We start from the raw sequence: 24,940 nt of genomic DNA on the forward strand, positions 1-24,940 counted from the left end.
ATCTAATTAATTGACTGAAGAAGCCCAAGACCTGAAAGGAAGGCGTAACTCTTTGCCATCCAGACCTCTAAGGTTCACGCCCATACCCTGGAAGGAGCGAGAAGGGCTGACAATAAAAGGATGGGGTGGGAGGCCAGAAAGCTGACGCCTACCTTGGCAGGGAGCATCACCTTTGGATGTGTGCTGGGGAATCTTGTCTGTCGGAGAGGACAGATTCCTCAATGTACACCTTTCCCAGAAAGAAAAAGGAGAAAGGAGTTCAGGGGGAGAAATGAGATAAAACTCTTAGTCTAAAACGTCAAGTTTTATTTCCAAGTAATGTATTATCTTTAAAGCAAACGAAATGTAGCTCTCAGGATCCCACTGAGCCAGCGAACAGCTCTATCTCAGCTATTACTTGGGTCTCCCACTCTATATTCCAGGGTAAACATCTGGGAGGCGTGTGTTGCATTGGAAAGAGGGGCTGGACACCTGAATTAGGGCAATTAAAGCTAGTTATTGGGTAAAAAACTCCAGGTCACAGGGTCTTAAGAAGTTCGTCTCTTCCTCACATGAAGTCCAACATGGATATTCCGTCAGGAAGCCATGCTGGACAGCTTGTGTCAAGTGGTAGCTCAGGGATCCTTCCATAATGGGATCTTCCAAATCTTCCAATCACCCTCCGGGCTTTGCAATCCTTTGCTTCCTGCCACTCAGACCAGAACGTGATTTAAGGTGATAATGGAGAGTCATGAGGACATCTTTAAAGGCCAGGCCTAAAAGTGGTGCCCATTACTTCAGCCAGACTCAGGCACTTGGCTCTGCTCAAATGCAAGGGGACTGGCAGAGAAGTAGAATTGACCTGTATACCCAGGAAGGACAGGTGAAATTGATATTGATGAAATTTAGCAATCTCTACCAAAATATCCAATATTCAGGCCACGTGATTTTGTTCTGTTGTTCTCTCTGTTCACTGCACAAGGTCCACAGAATCCAGGTGCTCTCTTTCCCTCTTGTGGTCTTGTTACTTCTCCTGGTAAAGGGCATTACAGACACATCAAATCCGAACCCTTCTCTGTCTGGGGATAATCTCTTTCTCTTTCCTCTCTGATCTTTCTCTCAAACTCCTAGCGTAACCTTCTCAACACACTCAGCTTTTCCCAGAAGATAGGAAACTAAGTTATTCTGAAACAGCTTCAGATTCAGCCAACCAATGGCCCACTATCTTCTTCAAATGAAGGGAGAAGAAAAATAGAGAGAGCACAATACAAATCAGTATTTCAATAAACCATCATGCCACCAAATTGCATGAGTTCACTGGCATTCATGAGACATTTGATTCAAGACCTCTATAAACTTTTAAGCTCAAGAACGCCATCTTTTCTTTAGACCTTTTTTACTTCCATCATAACAACAAGAAATCACTTTTTTTTCAGCATCTTTTTCATAAAGAGGGAACTGGTGTAATCACCATGATGAGATAAAGAGTACATACAGAACACGCATTTGAGATGAGGATGTTGGGCAGATGACTAGGCTGTCACCAGCTAGGCAAACTAATGCCACTTACCATTATGAGAGTGGGCCAGAGCCAGATGGCCAGCAAAGTAACAAATTGTTACCGACCATGGATCTCTGAATCTCTCATAGACAGTTGACAACTTGGAGTGCCAATTGCCATGGTTTGTTTTAATTTTCTCAAGAGACAAGATCTGGTAGGAGTTCATCTGTTTGGTTTTTATGAATTCGAGTCTCTGGACCTTGGGAATTACATTCCATGGGACTGAAGGAAATCCAAGTGCCATTTGACAGCCACAGAAATCTTAAAGAATTTGTGGTTCATAGGAGTGGCTTCAAAAGAGAAGATATGGAGAAGTAGTTTGATTATCAGAAAGGGGAAAAGTGGGAATCATGGAAAATACAAATGTTTTCCTTGAAGGCTGATTTATTTTAATACTCATCTAGATTTTACTAAATGGCAGATAATTCATGGTTTTTAAAAGAACATAATAATTGCTATGGACTGAGTGTACCCTCCAAAATTCCTATGTTGAAACTCTAATCCCCAGTGTGATAGTATTAAACTATGGGGCCTTCGGGTGGTAATTAGGTCATGAGGGTACAGCCATCATGATGGAATTAGTGTCCTTGAACAATCAAATGTGGAATGTTGTCTAAAATTGAGCTTTGGGTGCCTGGGTGGCTCAGTCGTTGAGCGTCTGCCTTTGGCTCAGGTCATGATCTCAAGGTCCTGGGATTGAGTCCCACATCGGGCTCCCAGCTCAACGGGGAGTCTGCTTCTCCCTCTATCTCTGCCTGCTGCTCTGTCTACTTGTGCTCTCTCTATCTCTGTCAAATAAATAAATAAAATCTTTAAAAAAAATAAAAAATAAAATAAATAAAATAAAATTGAGCTTTGTTTGGAGCACCTGGCTGGCTCAGTCGGTAGAGCATGAAACTCTTGATCTCAGGGTCGTGAGTTTGAGCCCCACATTGGGTGTAGAGATTACTTAAAAAGTAAAAACAAACAAAAAAACATTGAATTGAGCTTTGTTTGGGAACAGACAGTTCATAACAAATTGTTCCTACTTATCTAGATTCGGAAGCAATGGATAAATACATGTAGGTATCAACCAAACAGAGAAAAAACCCTAAGTCCCTGTTTTGGGTAAAACTGACAGAAGAACACCACTGTCCCCTAACAATTCCTAATATTTCAACCCTATCTGGTCATGGCATGGCTGGGCCACTGCAGGCCTCCCCCCGAGGAGACAGCTCAGTGTTTGGTGGAGGAGAAGAGTTTTCTAGAGCAGAGGCAACTTCAAAGAACTCAGAGAGGACTCAGGTAGGCATTTTCAGCGCCTTCTCCACAATTCACTAATCACCAATCATGAGTGGAGGTAGACGGAGTGGACTAGAAGTGGCAGAAGTTATGAACCGGCCTTTTCTGGAAAGGCAAGAGTTCCTAATTGAGCCGCCAAGTCAGGACTGCTCAGAGAGGGCTACTCTTGGCAAACACTCTAGCGAACCGTCTTCTCTTATTGCTACTGTTTCAGTCAATGCTTTGCCGTTTGGTTCATATGAAAATAGAGAAGGAATGTCTATCTTTTTTGAAGTTGATACCAAAATAGGAAGAAGAGTTGACATGACAAATGATGAAACCACAATTAAAAATTATCTCAACTGAGCTGCAATCAACTAAGCTGGAGTCTCCTAGATATAACTGAATAGCAATAAATATCAAGGCCTTTTGGTAAAAATGTTAAAAAGCAAACTCCATACACATGCAACTGCTCAGATACAGGGTGGAGACAGGCAGCTTTGACATCAATTTATATAAAAAATGTTCTAGGAGTTTTAATTTATCTGAACTTAATATGACCACTCTTATGTGTCCGCTGAAAATGTTAATGCAGTCTCCATCTGCATTTGTTCAATAAATGATTGCTTAGAGTGTATGCTGTGGAAGGTACTGTGGTGAGTTCTGGGAGTTGGCAGTAACACAGTGTCTGGAGTAATCTGTCCAGTGAAGGGCACATACTTTAAGAGCAGAACTAATGAATTAAAATAGAGCATTGTTGGGTAGAGACTTAGTCCTATTTCTTTAGGTTTCCATGAGGCAAATTTTACTAACCCATGGGAACAATATTTGAGTATTTTATTGGTAAGAATCATTTTACCTGGAAATGACAGAAACACTGATATACCTAGCTTAAACAATGAGGAAATTTAATTTCTTTTATAATTAAAAACAAAACAAAAAACCAAAGAGAGAGCCAACATGTTACCATTGGAGCTGGAGATCTATTTTTCTGCTCTTCTTTGAACTCTTCCAACCTCTGTTTTCTTCAGACTGACTCTTCTTGTGGTTAGAAGGTGGCTCCCATCAGTCCTAGAACAAAATGCTTCCTCATTAGAAAATCTCTTTTCCAGGGCACCCGGGTGGCTCAGTCGTTGGGCATCTGCCTTCAGCTCAGGTCATGACCCCAGGGTCCTGGGATGGAGCCCGCATCCGGCTCCCTGCTGAGCAGGAAGCCTGCTTCTCCCTCTCCCACTCCCCCTTCTTGTGTTCCCTCTCTCGCTCTCTCTCTCTCTGTCAAATAAATAATCTTTATTTATTTATTTATCAAATAAATATCTTTATTAAAGATAAAAAATCTTTAAAAAAGAAAGGAAGGAAGGAAGGAAGGAAGGAAGGAAGGAAGGAAGGAAGGAAGAAAGAAAGACAATCTCTTTTCCAACCCTTTGACAAAAGTTCTTATTCAGTCTGATTAGACTAGTTTGGGTTATGTGCCCATCTCTGGTCCAACAGCAGGCTCTAGAATCATACCATGCACTGATTGGCTGAAGCCTAAACTCTGGAGCCAATCACTTACAAGGGGATTACAGGTACTGTGATTGGCTTGAGTTGAGAATAGGGTCAACTTCCTGAGACATTTAGGCAACGTGGGAGAGGGGGGCTTTTATAAATAACATTGCGTTTATGTTTGAGAGGGAGAAAGTAGTGAGAGTGGGTGGTAGATTGGTAACTGGAGGAGAAGGCTGTCTTACTAGATAGAGGGGTTTGTGAGAAGAGAGGCGAGGTAGTTTTCCTTTCTCTTTTAGGAAAACCTCTCTTCTTCTAGTGGTGGAGCCTTTCTTTATGTGGTAATAGCTGTAACTTTTACCCTCAAAACCTTGCACAGTGGTCTAGATTCAATTGTCCTGCTTCTCTGCATCTATGTCAGATATGTCCAACTAGGTGGGGGTTATGAGGAAGGCGATTGTAGTCAAGGTCCAAGTTCTACTCTCCATTTTATGTTTACTGGAAATAAAGCTGACCTTTTGATCTTCATCTGTTGGATTCCAGTGTTATTCTCTTTCTAATTTATAATCACTGGGAGGCGTGATTATCACCCCTATGAACCTTAACAAGTGAGCCTTCAGGAGCAAGCCAGAATCTTGAGGATTCTGAGAATTCTGTCACACAGAGGAAATGTAGATAGAGTACAATATTGAGACATTCAGCTGCCATCAGATATCTAGATATATCTAGATATATCAGATATTTAGAAAGTTCAAAGGGTGTGAATTTTCACAGGAAGAGCTGTGGAGAAGACCGCTCTGCTGGTAATGAGAGCCCTGTCATTGGAAAGATTCACGCACAGACTGGATGACAATCTTTCAAGTATGCTTTAAAATAGAATTCTTGAACACAGTGATTTCTATAGTATAATCCAACTTTTAGTTCTATGTAGTCCTATTTTGTAGATATTGTAGACCTCTGGTCTTCAAAGTGTGATCCCCAGAGCAGCATCAGCATCACCTGGGAAGTTGTGACAAATGCAGATTATCAGGTCCCACCTAGAACTCCTGTTATGGATTGAATTTTGTACCCCCCCCCCAAAAAAAAGATATGTTGAAGTTTTAACCCCTCGTACACCAGAATGTGAATCAAGGTCATTACAGATGTAATTAGCTAATTTAGAAATGAAGTTATACTAGAGTAGAGTGGACCCTTAATACAATATGACTGGTATCCTTTTAAGAAGATGAGACAGACCCAGAGACACAGATACAAGAGGTGAACGCCATATGATAATGGAGGCAGAGGTTGGAGCTATGCAGCTTCAAGCCAAGAATCACCAAAGATTACCAGTAAACCAGAAGCTAGGAAGAGGCAAGGAAGGATTCTTCTTCACCTAAGGAAGTTTCCAGAGGGAGCATGGCCTTGCCAACACCTTGATTTCCAACTTCTAGCTTCCAGAATTGAGAGAAAGAATAGTTTTCTTTTGTCTTAAGTCACCCAGCTTGTGGTAATTTGTTATGGTAGCCCTAGGAAACTAGTATACCTACTGAATCAGAAACTCTCATATTGATGCCCAGCGATCTGTGTTTAATAATTCCCCCAGAGGATTCTGATGCATGCTAAAATCTGAGAACCACCGATTTCTATTTTAGCTCTAGACCAGTGCCTCTCACTCTGATACGCATGTGAATGAATTGAGGATTTTGTTAAAATGCAGATTCCAATGTTGTGGATCTGGGTTAGGGCCTGAGATTCTGCATTTCCAATAAGCTCCCATATGATGCCATATCGCCGGCCCTGGTCTTTGGGTAGCAGAGTCTAGATCAGCACAGTCCAATACGACTTTCTATGATAATAGAAATGTTCTATATCTGGGTTGCCCAACAAGAAAATCACCAGCCACATGTAGCTGTCAGACACTTGGAATGTGGCTATTCTGAAAACTGAATTTTTCAGTTTCATTTAATTTTAATTAACTTGAATTTATATAACCACGTGTAGTAGACTGTACAGGTCATCATTTCCTTGTTCCTAGACTTAGATGCCATGTTTTACAAACAGGGCTCTCAACTTTGGTTCATCTGAATTATCCATAATTTAGTAGTTTGGGGCTGGTGGTGGTATGCCCTGTGCAGGACTGTGTGTACTCCACAGTATATTAGGAGCCGCCAGAGAGCATAAAGTAGATTAGAGGGTCTTTGCCCTTAAGGAACTTCCTGTTTATAACCAACTCTCATTGTATTTCTACCAGTTTCTGCCAAGCCTGAAAGTGTTAGTTCAGTGCTAAGGGGGTGGGGGGGGGGGGGAGGAGAATTAAGAAATAATTAGAAGAGATGATGCTTGGCAGGGGCTTTTTTATCTCAAGGCTACCAGATTTTGTTCATGGAATTTGAGAACATGAGTGATTTGCATATGTTGCATAAATTTGCATCTTGTATTCAAGAGCCCTGACTCCAAGTCTATGAAGTACAATTTAATTAATTAGTGGAACCTACTAGCGTTGTATTCAGAACAGGATTCAGGGCATAACACACATGGAATAACTAGCAGTTGACAACAATTCTGGAGATTCCAGACCAGCAGAAGAGGGTCACAGCTGAAGGGAAGGAAGAGGTACCAGGAGCTTTGTCATCCCTGACCCTGCCTCTTATGCACCTCAAGCCTTTGTGTATTTTCTGGTTTATTTTTCACCAACTGCACAAAGTCAGCTGAAGTTCCACAAATGAATGGAATCATGCCTTTTGTACCAGCTAGTGTCTGTTTCCTTGTTTTTGGTATACCCCACCTCTCTTGCCTTGCTTCTCTGCCTTCAACTGAATTCTGTCTGGGTGTCAACAGATCATTTTAAAAGAGAAAAGAGAGGATGCTAGGCCCTGGGGGTAGAAAGTTGAATAACATGGGGTCCTTGCCAGGAAGGAGCTCCACACTGCAGCAGGGGAGGTGGATATATGAGCAGTAACTACCATACTGTGTGTAAAGAGAAATGATGAAGCCATGTTTTAGGAGGAGGAGGGTGCACAGGAGACAGAGATAAACTCTGCTCCTGTGAAGGGTGGGAGGAAAGTCTTCACACAGGAGGAGCTTAAAGAGAAGGGCTGTGGGTGGGGTAGTGGATTCCAGGCAGAGAGAACAGCACCGTGTGTTTAGCAAACTGTAAGTATCGCTACATGTGAAGGAGAGGAGGGAGGTCGGGGAGAGGTACAGAATCCAGACCAGCCTATAAGTGCTTTATTAACTTGCTTTCAAGAGGAAGGGGGATGTAGGTAAAATAGAGCATGTTAGTCCACCTCACCTAGGAATGAAAACATGCCAGAAATCCAAACAGAAAGGCTACAAGGTCTTTCCCCTAGGAACAACGTCATCCCCTCCTAGCATCTCCTGACCCATGTTTGCTGTAAATCTGCCCTAACATTTCCTGCATATGCCCCTTTCTAGGAGAATCTGAGTTCCTTTATGACCCAAGTTCACTAGGAACAAGCACCCATGCAAAATAAGCTCTGTTTGCTGCACATAATCTAAATACACTGCCCTGTGTGCCGGGTGGCTTGTGGGGGTTGGTTAGACAGAGTTGAAGTGAAGGGTCATCTGGGAATGATCATGCTAACCTGCTAACCACCTGAAGATTTCCCTCAGATTATCTCACCTCTTCCTTGGGTTGATATTTATTCCCTTTTTGTCTGGGAACTTCAGAATCAAGTGTGGCACCTGTGTGCAGCCTCAGAGATACTACAGATTCATCTGGACCCTCCCCACCCCCACCCCCACCCGTCCCAGTGGCCAAATCTGAGAGCCACAGATCTCCCATCGCTGCTGAACCAGCAAAATGGCACAAGGAGAGAGACTAAGGGTGGTGCCTCCCTATCTCGCCAATGTAAGGCTGCTCTATGAGAAGACTGGCTTCCATATCTCATTGATTTACTAAATGTTTCCGAAAAACACAAAGTATAAAATATAAATTAACTAACAGTAGTATACTTGCCCCCCTGTTTAAGAAATAAAACATTTTAAGATCAGCTGAAGCCTTTGTGTATCACTCCCCCCAACACATCCTGACCCTTCTTCTCAAGAAGTAATCACTATCCTGAATGTGGTGTTTATCATACCCAATACTGTCTTTATATGGTTATCCTGGTACATTGTGTTGTTTTAAGTATTTTGCTATTTCTAAAATTGTTATTTCAATGGTATCCTGGTAAATGTTTAACAGACAACTGGATCGCCAAGGAGGGGAAAAAAATTTAAAATAAAAGACCTGATTTAAAGCAGCTGCCGATTACAACAGTGTAAATATTCCCACCATAGTCAATTTCAAGCTGCACCTGATGTCAGTTGGGAACAAGGAGTTGGGAAGAGATGAGCCCAATAGGTACGAGCCAGCTCCAGCACACCACTGATTTGTTATACTGCTCTGTATGTCCAGCAACTTGATTTTTTCCCCTCATCATTATTATATTTGAGGTTTACTCTTGTCGATACATGTATTTTGAGGATTTTTCACCTCTAGTGCCATATAGGATTGATGTTTGTATAAATGCACTAAAATTGATTGTCCCTTTTGATGGACATTTAGGTTGCTCCCATTTTTGACCTTTAAAAACAATGCTGTAAGAATCATTTCTGAATGTATTTTGTGGTGCACTGTACAAAAGATTCTAAATCTCAGAAATAGAATTTCTTGGTCTTGGTTATGCGTGTTTCAACATGAGTAGATTTTACCTGATTTTTCTCGTTGGATTTACTCTGCCACGATAGTGTACCAGAGTCTCATTACCCTCATCCTCTCCTACTCTTAGTTTTGACAGATGTTATGGACTGAATTGGATCCCCCTAAAAGCCATATGTCAAGCCCCAACCCCCAGTGTCATGGTATTTGGAGAAGGAAATTAAGGTCAAATGAGATCATGAGGGTGAGGCCCTAATCTGATAAAACTGATGTTCTTATATGAAGAGGAAGAGACACCAGAGTGCTCTCTCTCCACCCATGCACAGAGAAAAAGCCCTGCGGAAACACAGCAAGAAGATGGCCATCTACAAGGCCAGAGAGCACTCACCAGAAACCAGATTCACTGACACCTTGATCATGGACGTTTAGCTGACACAACTGTGAGAAAGTAAATGTCCGTAGTGTAAATCACCCAGTCTGTGGTATTTTGTTATGGCAGCCCAAGCAGACTAATACAGAAGACTTTAATTTTTGCCTTGAAACAGATGCAGTTTTTCTTCGTTTTATTTATTTTTTATTTTTTAAAGATTTTATTTATTTATTTGAGAGAGAGAGAGCGAGCGAGAGAGAGAACAAGCCAGGGGAGGGGCAGAGGGAGAGAGAGAAGCAGGCTCCCCACTGAGCAGGGAGCCCGACCCGGGGCTCGATCCCAGGACTCTGGGATCATGATCCTGGGATCATGACCTGAGCTGAAGGCAGACGCTTAACTGACTGAGCCACCCAGGTGCCCCTTTGTTTTATTTTTAGAAACAGTTTCCTCCTAATCAAACCTCAACTCTTACCTAATTTGAAAAAACTCACAAACTGGCCTCTCCCTTAATAATCTACCTATTTACTTCATCCCCACTTGCTCCCTTTGCTCCACCTAGGCTGATTTTCTCAGATTCCCCAAACATACCATGCTCATTCTCATCTCTGGACCTTGTCCAGAATACTCTGCCTTCTTCCCAGAGGATATCCAAATCCTACCCAATTTTAAATACATAATTCAAATCCCACTCTCTAAGAGTTAGGACTCTTGGTTCAAATGGAAGAAAATCCAAACCAGCTTCAGAAGAATGGAAGAACCTGTCTCAGGGATGCCAGGGACCCAAACAGCACTATTAAGTCTCTCTTGTGGTGCCCAGTCTCCACTTCACTCTGCCTTGGACTTAGTCTCTCCTTCTACACGTGTCCATCTAGACTGAATGGGCTGACACAGGGCCACGGAAAACTCCAAAGTTACATCATCCCCTCTTATGCATAACCCACAAGAAAGAACTTTTCTATCTCTCATTTATAATATCTTGGGAGGGAGCGGGGCATAGATTTTTTCATTGGCCTGATTTGGATCAAGTGCCATTCCCTTGTTCAATCATTCTGGCTAGAAGGATGGGATAGTGCAGTAGCCAAGCCGGGGGCATATGCCCATAGATAGCCATAAAGTTGCTCCAGAGGAGGTTTGCATTGTATTATAATCACGTGGTATTGTGACTGGCAAACCCAGTAAAACCACATGGAGGGTGAAAGATCAGATCCCCTGAAGAAGGGATCTTGATAAACAAACAATAGGACCTACCACATCACGTGGTCCATGAAACCACCTCTATTTCTCTAGCTGTCATGCTTCTCTCCACTTCTAAACTGATACTATATCTAAAGTATTTATCACTTAGTTATCAAATATTTTGTCTCATGCTAAATTATGTTCTTCTTAAAGTTAAGAATCATGTCTTCTCTTTCTGTGTATCCTTTGTAACCCCTAACAGAGAACTGAGCATATAGGAGATATCTGATTAATACATATTCATGCTTAGAACCTGTGGCCTGCTGGGGCACCTGGGTGGCTCAGTCGGTTGGGCTGCCTTCAGCTCAGGTCATGATCCCAGGGTCCTGGGATCAAGCCCTGCTTTGGGCTCCCTGCTCAGCAGGGGAGTCTGTTTTTCCCTCCTCTTCCCCCTCCCTGCGCTCCCAGCCCCCACTCCCCGCTCATGCTCTCTCTCACTCGCTCTTTCTCAGATAAATATATAAAATCTTAAAAAAGAAAAAAAAAGAACCTGTGGACTGCTACTTCTTTCTTTCCTTTTTTTTTTTTAAGATTTTATTTTCAAGTGATCTCTACACCCAACGTGGGGCTCGAACCCACAACCCCAAGATCAAGAGTTGGATGCTCCAGGAGCCCCTGTGGCCTGCTATTTCTAATAGGAGCAGATCTTTTAAATCCATTCCTATTGGCTTCAACCATAGCTTTAACTCAAATTAGAATTCCGCAGCTATAATGAGATTCTGGAGATAATAACACTGCCAAAAATGTGTATAGTGCATTGCAATTTAGGAAACACTCTCTCATTCTATGATCCTTACAAGTGGATAGAAGGCAGGTCCTGTCCCCATTTTATAGATGAAGGAACTGAGGCTCAGTGTAGGTGAGTGTCTTGCCCAATGTAGACTGGCCGTTAAGTGGCAGAAACAGATTAGCCACATTCTGACTGGGCTTTTGGGAACACAGCTATCTCTCAGCCCCTAGAGAGGGCTGAGGGCTGCACGAAGGGTGATGAGGACTCTTCTAGAAACAGCACTCTGCGGGGCTGCCCTCAAGAAGCTCTGATCACCCCTCATCATTTGAAGCGTCCATGAATGGACTGGCCTATAGAAACTCTACCTACATTTGGGCACTCGCCGCCTGGAACATGTGTTTGAAGCCTGCAACTGAAGCATCTTTGTGGCCCTGGACGTTACTGAGGAGAGATGCAGCCCACATTTAAATGCCAGATGATAGAAGCAAGTGGCCAAGCAGTGCAGGCATTTTTGCCAACTTGGAATGGGAGCAAGTGTGACTAAGCCAATGGGACTAGAGGTGGCAAACAATTCGTGTCTGGTTGGAACCAAGCACTGTGTTGGCGATAACACTTCCAGAACAAGCAAGGGTGACCATAAACCCGTGTTCCAAGGAGCCCTGTAAAGGAATGAGCTGCACACACTTCTGTTCTTTAACAGAAATTCACTGACGGGACCCATCTTTTAACCTCAGCAAGAACAGAAATGTCGGCAATGTCATCGCCAGCCTCCCCTGCTTCCTGCTGGCCCAGCAGAAGCTTGTAAAGGCAGAACTTCAGGGCCCAGACATCTTGTTTCTGTTGCTTTTGCCAAAGACTTGCTCCAGAGGAGGTTTGCATTGTGTTATAATCACATGGTTTGCAAAATGATAGTTAAGAGTCTGTTAGCATTTCCACCCCAAACCTCGTATTTTCAGCTGCTCACAGTGACTCAAATATAAGAATTCTCTTTAGGCTGAAATTTGGCACACAGGGTCTCAGGCCCAGCTGGGGAGCAATTTCAACCTTTTTTGGGACCGGATTTCAATAACATCCATTTGGCTGTTTTTGAATAACAGCAGAAGCACAACAGAAGAGAAGTTAGCATTTTTATAGCAAAATGTTGCCATTATGTGACTCAAAAACTGGCATTGGGGGTGGGGGGGGGACCACCCTAGCAACTTTCAATACACCCTGGCAAGTGATTAGCCTTTGAGTGGACTAAACATGTATACTATTTTCTTAAATCTATATTAAAAAACCCAACCACTAGTATGTTGTTCAGAGCAGAGGAAAGATTTTGTTTAATAATATATTGTGTTTTTGAAAAGCAAAGTTGACTCAGGAACAATGACACATAGCGGTAGATACTGAATTTCTACTACACCCACTCCTTGGTACAATTGGGGCAGTGGCAAATTTTAGGATGCAACTGAGTTCCCAAATGCAAAGGGAAAAATTGCAAGGGGGCAGGGGACTGGGAGGGGAAGGCAACACCGTGACTTGCAAAGATATGAGGAATATTGCTGATGATCTAAAATCAGGAACCCAAGGTCTTGTCCTTTCTGGAAGGAAGACGACTTAAGAACTCAGATTCTTTTCTCCACCCCTCTCACTAATGACAACTCATGAAATCACAAATGACAGATTCCAAAATAAAGCAAAACGATACTAAACTTATTTTTTAATGAAATATTTCAGAAAAAGAAGGAAAGCATTAAAGAATAATATAACATGTATCTGTGTACCCACCTCTCAGTATATAAAATAAAACATTGCCAATACAATTGAACTCCCCTCTGTGTATTAATCAGCATTTGTGATGATTTCCTTGTCTCTTAGTATGAAGGTTTATTATTGTTTTCTTTATATAGGATGTTATGTCTCCAGTTTGTATTTCATAGAAGTAATTATCTATGATTCCCCTTCCTCTTCCTTCTACGTTATTAAAGTTTATCTGTTTAAATGTATGCTTCCCCCACCCCCTAGAATTTTCTAGTTCCCACCACTGAATAGTAGTCACCTACACCCACATTGGGAACTTGAGATGCAAAAGCACCTTTCTTGGTTAGTCAGGTGATGGCAATTTTCATCAGCCTCTGCCAAAATGATGGCCAACACACCTTAAGAACTTTCTGACCATTCCATTGTAGAGACTAATGTCCAGAGCCTCTATATTCCAGCCTTTGTATGCTTTCTGCCTGTCAAACTGCCTACTCTGCAATTGAGGAAAACTGCTTGTTGACCAACCCCATCCTTTCTGTGCTGATCACTGCCTTTGCAAATAAGAAACCTTGACCTATGGGCACCTTGATTCAGCATGAGCTACCTCAGGTTCTCTCTCAACCTGCTAACCATGACCTTGAAAGAGCTTCTAACCAGACTAAAAGTAAAGTGGTTAATCCTGAGACTTAGAGATGCATTTGACCCAAGAAGTCTCAATGCAGCAGGCTATAGAAATCACCATAGCTCCCTCTCCAGAAGCCATCCCCCATCTATTCCTGGATCTTAGACCCCAATTTTGTATAGGGGTCAGGTAGACCTGTGCTTCAGGGAGGCTGGGCTCCTCTCCGGCCCCCAGGCAAGAAGCAGCACTGCAGAGGGGTAAGAATCTGGGCTCATTATTCCTTCATTTAGCAGTTGTGTGACTTTAAGTAAATTACAAAAACTTTGTGTGTCTCAGTTTGATTCTTCTCGTCAGAAATGTTTATAGCTGACATGCTGGGTTTGGCAGAGTGTAAAAAAACAAGAACCCCTGGAAATTTGTTAATGCTATTGAGTCACTGAACTAGCCAACCATAGAACATAAACTCCCTGAAGACAGAGATTTTTGTCTGCTTTATTCAGTCAAATATCTCCAGCACCTAAAACAGTGCCTGGCACATAGTAAGTGCTCAATAAATATTAGTTGACTTGAATTCTCTTGAATCTCAGATTCAACAAATTTTAAACAAGACTTTTTGTTGTATGAGAAAAGAAATAGCCTCTTACTTATAGCCAAAAGCATCTTGATGTTCAGATCCCTTGTGTCCACACAGTACCATCCTTTTCTAGGAACTGTCTCCTCCCACCTAAACAAACATATATATGATAGGAGTGAAGTAATACATAATAATACCCTATGGCCACAGTTATTCAGAAATAACTACCTGACCCAACCTTAGCCTTTATTCAGGAATTTGGGATTAGACTAAGAGAGTCAAGCTTCATCTTGCTGCTTTTTGAAATGGATGAAATGTGAACTCATGGCCTTTTGGCAGTGTATTTCCTGTGTGTATTCATGAGCACCACAAACAGGTTAGCAGACAGCAAGAGGAGGGAATGAAGCAGATAGATGGAGAAGCAAAGAAGATAGGGAATGATCATGGTATTTAAGTGTGGTTCCAGTTGTTAATGAGACCCACCTATATTCCAGTTCTTGGATCTGGGAAACAGATTAATTTTCTTGTAATGAAGTCTCCTTTGTCCTTAGGCTATGTTGAGTTGGGCTTCTGCTCATTGCAGAGAAAAGATCTTAAGGGTTTTTTTTGGTTTGATTATAGCTATGAATTCTGAGCAAACTGTACCTTCTTATAACTTATATGCACCCATGAAAAGTAAAACTTTTATGTAAAGTAGAAACACCGAGGGAAAATTATAATTCAAAACATAATTGCAAACCTTTGGAAACTTACACCAAGAACAAGCTATGGGAGGCCAGTTGTCTCAAGTCTATTTTTAAGCCATCGTTTACAGCCCTTCCAATTCAATCCTCTTTGTCCATACAGACATGGTGATCCATGTCAGAGTTTCTTCAAGGTTTATAAGGCCATGCTTCCATACCACCCCCTGGTTGTTCCATATGGCCCACTCCATGACTAGAAACCCTTTCTGTTCTAGCTGTTTAGTGCTTCAACTGCAGGTCTCTCTTCTTTTATTAGCTTCAACTAACTTCATGGTTTTGCTTTTATTTTTCTTTGAGGTTTGAATGTACAATTCCAAGAACTATCTCTACCAACTTGAAGCCGTTGCTGGGTTCCATGTCGATAATTTTCTTTTTTTACCGGACCCTAAGGACCATCTGGTCTAAGGCCATGACTCTGCTTGCCATTTGTGCAGCTGCCTATACATCTGTATGTCCCAATGCACCCTTTTATTATTGTCTGCTTTCCGTTGCATGTTGTCAGAGACCTGGGTACTGCATCTGTTTGAATTTTGTTTGTAGGTTCTGAGCACAGAGCAGTGTGTGGCTTGGAACATAGAAAACTTTACTCTAAGCAAACTGGATTCATGGAGTCATGATGAATGGAAATAATGAGGGAGATCTGAGCCCAGGAATAGGGACTGGATTCATATTCAACTCCTAGGTTAGAATGCTTATTTTAAATGTTCCCACACTGAGCTACCTTTTCAAAACATTGAGCTGAGACCTATTCATGGGGTTATTTCCTTGTAAGTGCTTGTTATTTAGTTGAGTTTGCTCTCTAAGCATTAAGAGTTTTTATATTGGGTTTTTAGAATTGTTCTCCATACATTCTTACTCTTTAACATGAATTCCCCAACCTCTCGTTCCTTCTCCCTCTCATGCTCTCTCTCCCTCTCTCTCTCTTTCTCTCTACACAAACACACACACACACACACACACACGTTCATTTGAAAAATCAGGCCTTAGGGCTGGATCTATACTTGGCCAACATCTTCAAGGTCACTGATGTTACTTCTTGCTTCTGCTGTGTGGGAGCCAACGAGAGTGAGTCATAAGGGTGAATAATGCCTCTGTAATACTACCAGATTGTGTTTGTCTCCACTTCAAAGCTCTTAGTTTTAACAGAATAGTATTTCTCCATCCCGCCCACCCAAACAGCAGTCTGGATGGCTGCAAGGCAACAATTAGATGAACAGTAGCATCATTTCCATAGGCTGGACTATGCCCCCCAAACCCACCCCCCCAAAAAAAAAACTTAGCAGCACTTCTTACGGAAGTTCTCAGGTCAAATTCTACTCAGGTTTTCCTGGGTAGAGATCATATCCCACCACCTCTGTTTTTCTTTCTTTCCTTATTTTCCTTCCTTCCTTCCTTCTTTCTTTCCTTCCTTCTTTTCTTTCTCACCTGGAATTATAATTATGCTTCTCTTGATCCATCTTCAGTCACTTCTTGTCTAATTAGCCTTTTAATTTTTTTTTTTTTTAAGATGTATGTATTCTAGAGAGAGAGAGCACACGAGTGGAGGGAGGGGCAGAGGGAGAAGGAGAGAGAATCCCAAGCAGACTCCCCACTGAGCATGGAGGCTGACATGGGGCTCCATGCAGGGCTTGATCCCACGACCCTGAGATCATGACTGGGGATGAAATCATGAGTTGGTCACTTAACCAACTGAACCACCCAGGCGCCCCTAGCCTTTTACTTTTTTTTCCATCCAAAAGAGTGTGACTTTGAGTTTGTCACAAAAAAGAAAGAAAAATAGAAAGAAAGAAGAAAGAAAAAGTTTTAATACTCTAGAATCTATACCCATTTCTACAGCACCCTCTTGACTCCTCTTGAAAGGACTCATTATTTTAAAAGTCATGTTTCTTCAGTGGAACTGCCATGTAGTGGCCCTGATGGAAAGAATAATGGCGGAACCACCATTATGGAGCACCTAACCATGGTGCCAGGTGCTTTATACATGTGTTTTCTTAAATCCTCACAACTAAATAAGCTTTGTTACCTTTTTTAGACATGCGTAAAGCGAGGTTCAGGGATATTCAATAACTTGCCCAAGGTCACAGCCAGTAAACAGAAAGGTAGAAAATGTCTAACTCTATGGTGCCAAGATCCATTTCTTGCTCAGCCACTTGGGTGAGAGGGAAGATATTAACAAGTCTAGAATTCCTAGTTGTTGCATACCCTTCCTTTCTTGATGCCAATTTATGGAATAACTTGAAAAAGTACTATTTTCTTTAACCCTTCCTTCAGCCCATTGTACCTCCTCATTGTTGCTGATGGTATTTAGGTGTATCTCTCCTATACCAGTGAATTACATGTGTTACACATTTTGCCAGCCCTCATTCATGTCCTACATGTGCTAATCAAAGTTCCTCTAAACCTCAGGTAATGAATGATATAATTAATCATACAAACTGGGACACTTTTGATAATGAAAAGGAAAGCTATTAATAACTATGCTGGGCCACTGAGGGCTGCCCTAGGCAAACTGGGTTGCATGGCCACCCTCTTAGGACAAACTCTAACCAAGCTAATGTTTCCTATGGACTAAAAGGGTATGAATAGACCTGCCTTAACTAAACACTATACAAAACAAGAGAACAGAAGCTAGAACTACCAGACCCAAACCTCTGTCTCATGAATAGTTGCCGCATTTCTGGGCCTGGCTGTGTGTGGTGGGAGAGGGAAGGCAGCTGGAAATGACTCACAATTAGAATGATCGTTGTCCCCATTTCTTCAAGGAGTGGCTCTCAAACTTCAGTGCACTTAAGGGTCCCCATCGTTTTTCTTCAAAATGAGGATCCCTGAACTCCATACCTTACAGATGCTGAAAGTATAGTATGGGGTGGGCTCAAAAAACTGCATTTGACCACCCTCCCATAGATATTTTGATCTAGGTAATTTATGAACTGCCCTGGGAAGGAAAAGCGTGTTCTATTGCATAAAGTCCTTGCATAGTTATTTACTCTGCAAAGACAGGCATGATTTGGAAAAAGTCCCTGCAGGACATAACACAACTGTTTGCAACATGAAGATTTGTTCACAGATACCATCTGTATGACCCAAATCACCAAATGAATAAAATAATGTAAACCATGTTTCCCTGATAATTACTTTCAACATGGGTTCTCAGGGATATACATTTTCTCTGCTTTCTGATAATCACAGCAATAATAGTTGCTATAGATTGAACAAACCAGAAATTTGTATACATTACTTCAAATACAGAAGCCCTCAAAAGTAAGTGATGTTACCTCTGTTTTATAGATGATGGACCTCAGGCTCAGAGAAGTTAGGTGACTTGCTGGACGTCTCACAGCTAGTCACTGGCAGACCTGCCATTTGAAACCAGATCAGCTGCCTCGCCCTTGAAATATTTAGTGAACTCATAAGCACTGTGTGAGGACTGAAAAATATTCGTTGGAAGCCACATCATGCATGTAAGCTTGTATGACCTTTCCAGAAGAGTAATTCCTAGACAGAGAGAAGACCTGAATGGTGACTTTGAGAAATGCTGAGGCAACTCTTTGCTATGAAAAGGCAGGGATAGAGCCAATTATCAGTTAACATTTGGCAAACTTGGGGGTCTAGCTAACCATTTTCCAGGCTGGCCTTTGGATCGAGTTCTCTTTCGCTGGCTGTGCCGCTGCTATGCTCTTTATTCATATTTTCAAGGAAACACAAGTAAAGCGACTGTTCCCTAATTGCGCTCCCTTCCTGCAGTCAGCCTGCGCCTTCTGAGCACCACGGGCTGGTTCCATACGCGGTGCATCGTGGGGAAGGACTGGTGGCAGCTGCAAGTTGGTGTGTGACACATTGAGTAGTCATATTTCCCTTCTCGGTGGCCCTCCAAAGCCCTTTCCAACATAACTTTTCCCCATCTGTTCTCGTTTGCACTGCATAATAGGGGACAGGTTTTGGAACTTGGGATTCAAAAAACAACATTAAGAGAAATAAAAATGAGATGGAATTTCAGCAGAAAGAAACTCACTGGCTTTTCCCCCACCTCCTCAGTTACTGGGATCATAACCAGAGCATTAAATCAAGCAAGTTTGTACTCTCGCCTAGTTGGTCCTCTTCACGTGGTAGTGAGGAAATGTAAGAGCATTTAAAAATCCCTTTAAACTGTCTGCATAGCAATAAGATAGACAGCATGGCCAAGTCATTAGCAGATACAGTATTGCCCAGGACCTGACTTCAAGTTTTTCCACATTTTGCTTAGAATCTCTAATAAGTTACGTTAATTGCCTCATGCCTCAGGGTCCTTCTCTATAAAGTGGAATATGTGTTGTGAATCTTAGAATACTTAGAGACAGGGCTTTCCAAAATGCCATAAGCCCACCTCTGTGCATGCAGTGAATGATTTTGGAAATGATACAAACATCTTTACATTTTAAACATAATTGATTTCTTCTAATATACATTAGGGGAAAAAACTGCAAATGGCACAAAATACCCCCGATTTTCCAGATATTTTTTTTTCCAAAGGATGAACCTAAACTAGGCATTTAAGTTTAAAAAGTGAACACGTTTAAAGAAGACTATTCAGTAAGTTATAATAAAAGTGAATATGGCAAAACAAAAGCAGAAGTACAAGAATGATGGCTTAGAAAGCAACAAGAGCAGAGTAGTGGCTCTCTTATTCTTTAAGGCTCTTTGGAAAAGTCGTATTATATGAGCCTCAGGTCCCCCGTGTTGGATGAATCATACTCCTTGGGTCACAGCTCACTGTCATCATCTGTCTAGCGGGGGCTTGTCATCATTTTGAGATCACAGCCCTCCTTGAGAATGTGGGGACAGTTATGGGTTTCCCCAGAAAAATGTATATTCTCATATACAAACAAACTCCTTCTTACAATTTGTGGGTTTTCAGGACCACTTGGAGTTTATCCATGGACTCTTGGAGATTTCAAGTTCCTAAACTCAAGGTTGTGTCCCTTTGCTTGGCAACCTCCTTCGTTGCTTTCTTAACTTCACAGGTCAGCACTTGAGCCTCTAAGCCACACCTGTATTTCTGCAAGGAACACCATCTTCCTTCACTGCCCTGCCCAGGGCAAAACCACCCAGGCTGCGACCTACACTCACATAGGTAGTCCAGAAAATATCCAGTCTCTTCCCTCTCCCCACCACCCCTACCCCCGCAGCTTTAAAATCAGAAATACTACAAAAACATCTGTAGTTGAGATCTCTTGTTTCTTGTCTAGCTCCCTTCCTCTTCCCTTGGGATCTGGCCCTCCCCAGTCCAACAGTGTGGTACCTGTGAGTGCTGACATTTTTGGTGAGGCCATCACTGACTGGCCCAGAGAGAGGCTGCCCCAAGGCAGACAAATAAGTTTCTGATGGAACTTGGAAAGAGATGTACATGGTAGGAAACTCAGGAGAGGGCCCTTATTGGTTAGTTGTGCAGAGAAGAATGCCAAAAATAGAGAGGTGGTCTACACATGGTTTTGATATATTGATTCCTACAACAGACCCCTTTGGAGCTGAAAATGTTCTGTTTTTGTAATCATTTCCATAACTCCCATTGTCATTTTCCACCCTTTTGCCCAAATACCCAGTGATTTATGAGAAAGGTGGTGGCGATATTAATAAGACTGATGGAAACGCCTAGCACTTATTGAACATACCCCGGGCACTGGACCACCCCCACTTTGTGTGTACCCATTTACTATCTTCAGCTCCCTCAGGAGAACAGGTAGCATTATCTTCTCTACTTTGCCGATAAGGACCCCAAGTTTACAAAGTCAGAAAGGGCTCGAACTGGTCTGCAGAACTAGGCTCCTCACTCCAGACCTAGCAATTTTTTCATCTGAACTTTGAACTTTTTCCTGTTCAAAGTAGTGAAACATCTTACCCCCTGCCTTTCTGTTGTTTCGACTCCCACTCATCCCTCACTGTCTCCGAGAATTTTTGTCCAATTATACTAGCCAATATAGATGTATATCTCTCCTTTTTAACTCAAATGATAGCATATAACTCAATTTCCTGAACTTGGCTTTTTTCCCCCCACTTACCACTACATTGAGGAGTGCAATCATATCAATATATTAAGAACTTCGTTATGTTGTTTAAAAAAGCTTCTTAGTGTTCCATTGTAAGAATGTATCATAATTTAGGGATTCAGTATCCTATCGATGACATTTAGGTTGTTTTCAACCTCTTATTTTTGCAGTTAGCGCTGCAATGAAAACTTTGTACATACATCATTTCACAGTTGGGTGAGGATATGTGCAGGAAATATTTCTAGAATGGAATTGCAAGGTCATAGGGTGCCTGCATTTGTAATTTTGCAATATAATGTCAAACTGCCCTCCACACATCTTGTAGCAACTTCCAATTTGACCATAACGTATGAGAGTAACTTGCAGCGTTCTCCATTTTTCAAGTTTTTTTCTATTCCCACACCTGCAAGTTTCATCTTCTCTAAAACGTCTCAAATTGTTTTATTAAAAAGAAAAACATAAAATTTACACTCAGTTTCTGCAACCCGGTCACATACACACACATATAGTTTTCTGCTGTATATGTTCACCTACTTTGCTTAGAGCTCCCCCTAACTTCCAACGGAAGCTCAGAGGATGCACAGTTTAAAAGCTGGGATACTCTCAATAAGTCAGTCCTGCATAACAACTCCACCAGCAGATGGTTGATCTCCAAGCCATTCACCACTAAGGCTTTACATAAGGTTTCCAAGAACATCTTCCTCTTCCCTCTCCCCAATCCTCCCTCCCCTCAGTTGGCTGTCAGGCGTGCCCCCGACAGAGCCCCCTGCCTCCGACCTTCCTAAGAGTTTGCACCCATTACATCTTTCTGGCCATCCCATTCTATTTATTCTTCGCATTCTTTGGGAGGTTAATGACTTTGTGGAAATCTAAAACAGCCCCTCCTCAGGAAGTGGTAAAAATCTCTTGGAATAACAGGAACAAGTCTTGAAAGAGCCCTTGAATTCATCAGCATGTGCGATTAATTAAAAACCCCAAAGAAGTAATGATACCCACAAAAATTTAAGAGGCTGTAATGAGCAGTGACCAAAACTTGATAATATGGATACTGTTACTTAAGTATGAGCAACTCAGAATATCTAAAGGGGGAACAGAAGCACCTTCCTCCATCTCTCTTTTTCCCAACTTCACACCCCTTCTCCTTTAAGTCATCTTTGGATATCCATTATTTATCAAAGAAGATGAACCAGAAGCAGGATAACCTCTTTGTAGTAATAAGGCTTTGTCTTCATGGGAACACAAGTTCAGTTCAGAAACTTTCAGACATGGTTTTAAAGGCTTTTGTGAGTCAACTGTTAGTGAATCACACAAAAGGGCCTTTATTAATAAGCATATTCTGTTCATTATAGAGAAATGAAAGCCCCAGAATAATTCACCAAATGTTTAAAGAGAAAACAAAAAACAATGTGGTAAACATATCAGGACTTGATGAGCTGTCTAGGTAATTGGTTGTTTCTGTGCACCTGGTTCCAAAGACAATATTTAATGTGTAATCTGTTTCATTTTGCTTGGGGAAGTAAGTGTAACTCTACCCCCTGGATCACATCTGCATTAAAATTAGGGGAGGCAGAGTCTTGTTTCAGTGAGTGGAAATTTATGCACATGAGATGTCTTTTACATGGAGACAGCAATTATACCCCTAGAAATGCAGTCTGTGGGAGAAAATGACATATTCAACGCTGGGGAACAAAAGCCTAATGCTAAGGGGACATTAACAAGGTTGGGAACCCCCTCCCAACAATTAACATGATCATTTACAAAATCTGCAATCTATAAAATTATTTTAAAAACATGTTTTTTCAAAACAATGTGGTTTTTTCTCCTTCTTTCTAAAAAAAAAAAAAAGACTCAGCAGCAACCATGCAGAATCCATTCCACTGTAACAAGTAATATTTTAAAATCTCTTCAGTTGTATTTAAGGGCTGAAATAAACAAATTCCAGAAAGTGGTAGGTGACCCCTGTTTTAGCAGGCTAATAAGGACTGAGGAGAAAATGTAGCCACGAATTTTTCATTTTTATGTGAGGAAGTTGTGGTGTTTGAAAGCAAAAATTCCTAATCAGAATTCTAGAACACAGGAAGAATGCATGGAGCATACGCAAATTAAAGTCTCTAATAGCTAAAATTGATTTTAAAGAAACGATTTGTTGGTTGACTTGTTAAAAAAGACAAAGCCAGAGCCACTGAAATGGATTTAAGTTTTTGTTTCTTCTCCCCATCTTCTCTGGAGGCTATAAGAAATGGATGAGGAAAGATGTGTTCCCAGCCCTCAATTCCCCAGCGTCCTCTCCACATTCGTGCTTCCTGGGAACATATAAAGTACCAATGATTACACTTTATTTCATATACTAATTGCATCACGGATAGAAAAATATAAGCCCTGCTTAACTAAAAGAGCTATGGTAAGTCAATTTGTCTTTGAGGTTTTCTAAGTTTTTAATGCCTGATTCTAATTTTTGGCATATGTGTCTACGCAATTTTGTTGGAGTAGTTTTGCTACCCACTCTCAGTGAAAGCAGTAGCTCTCTTTACTGGTCTGCTATGAGAGTTTTTGTTTTGTTTTGTTTTCTTTTTGGAAAACTTGAGTTTCTGAATTAGTTTTGGCATATTTTCAGAAAATAACATTTATGAAGTAACTTCAACAGGCCAGATATTGGGGAAAAGCCAACTGCAAATTCTAAATCCTAACTAACTTTTAGAAGATAACTAGGAATTTTAAATATAAACAAACATGGAAGAAGCTGAGTTTAAAATGTTCCTAATGTTTTCTGAATCATCAGAAGGCTAACATCAGAGATGTTGTAAAACTATGGCATGGCAACATGGTATATGGGAAAGGTGTGATAGAATGGGATCAGGAGATTCTATTCTGTATCGATTAACCACCTCTTTTGGGGGAATTCACTCAAGTTATCCAAGCCTGTATTCTTCAACAGTTAGAAAGTAAAATGGAGGTGAAGCCCATTGAGCTGGTTTCAACAAATCAATGGCATCATCACCACCACCACCACCACCACCAACAAAACTGAGTGGAGTTTGGGGAAGTGGGGGAGGACTAATTGATCTCAAAATTAAAGGAGACTTCATAAAATGCCAAAGAATCAAATGATATATATAGTCATTGTCTGGGTTCAGATTTGATAAAAGACTTCTTGAGAAAAATCTATGCAATTAGAATCTGAACTGTGAATTGAATATACTGAGTAATCATTAATTTTGTTAGACTTGATAATGGCATTATGGCTGGGTAAGAAATGTCCTTATGTTTTAGAGATGCTTGCTGAAATACGTAGGAATGGAATGACATGATGGCTCAAGTTTACTTTTAAATAATTTCCAAAAGCCGGGGGGTGGGGGGTGGGGGAGCATGTCCAGGCTAATCTTGATCATTGCTCAACCAGCTCATAGGTATATGGGGTCCATTATTCTATTTTTTTCTCTTTTTGCTGATGTTTGAAACTTTGCATTAAAAAAGAAACACTAATATGTGGTGCCTGGGTGGCTCAGTGGGTTAAGCGTCTGACTCTTGGATTCCACTCAGGTCATGATCTCAGGGTTGTGAGACTGGGCCTCAAGTTGGGCTCTGTACTCAGCACAGAGTCTGCTTGGGATTCTTTCCCTCTTCCTCTCTCTCTCCCTTTGCCCCTCTACTGACTGGAGCACTCGAGAGAGAGCTTCTCTCTCTCCTTAAAATAAATAAATAAAATCTTAAAAAAAAAAGTACTAATATCATGAAATCAAAAAAAAAAAAAAAGGGAAAAAGAAAAAGTGGAAGCTGTATTAAATTATTTCTAAATTTTCTTCAGAAAAGAAAATCCCATCATTCTATTTCAAAGGCTGGATAGTGATAGCTGTAAAAATATAAAGCCATTTTTGTTTTGATTTTTAAAATCAAATAATATCGAATTAAAGCTGTGTTCTGGTTATCAAATTTTACCGATGTCTAACACATAACTGCAAATCAAGTAGA

The 24,940-nt window shown here is 41.3% G+C and overlaps 1 long non-coding RNA gene across 1 annotated transcript in view; it reads right to left on the bottom strand.

Moving 5' to 3' along the window:
* Nucleotides 1-263: 263 nt before the first annotated feature.
* LOC116635755 overlaps nt 264-24,940 on the bottom strand; it is a 33,776-nt gene continuing 9,099 nt past the window's right edge. Inside the window, exons 2-3 of the long non-coding RNA XR_004300209.1 lie at nt 3,768-3,871; nt 264-1,207 (exon numbers count right to left, since the gene is read on the bottom strand). This is a non-coding gene — a long non-coding RNA (uncharacterized LOC116635755). The remainder of the gene's footprint in view (nt 1,208-3,767; nt 3,872-24,940) is intronic.

This window comes from Phoca vitulina, unplaced genomic scaffold, assembly GCF_004348235.1.
Source record: "Phoca vitulina isolate PV1807 unplaced genomic scaffold, GSC_HSeal_1.0 scaffold1, whole genome shotgun sequence".
Lineage (NCBI taxonomy): Eukaryota > Metazoa > Chordata > Mammalia > Carnivora > Phocidae > Phoca > Phoca vitulina.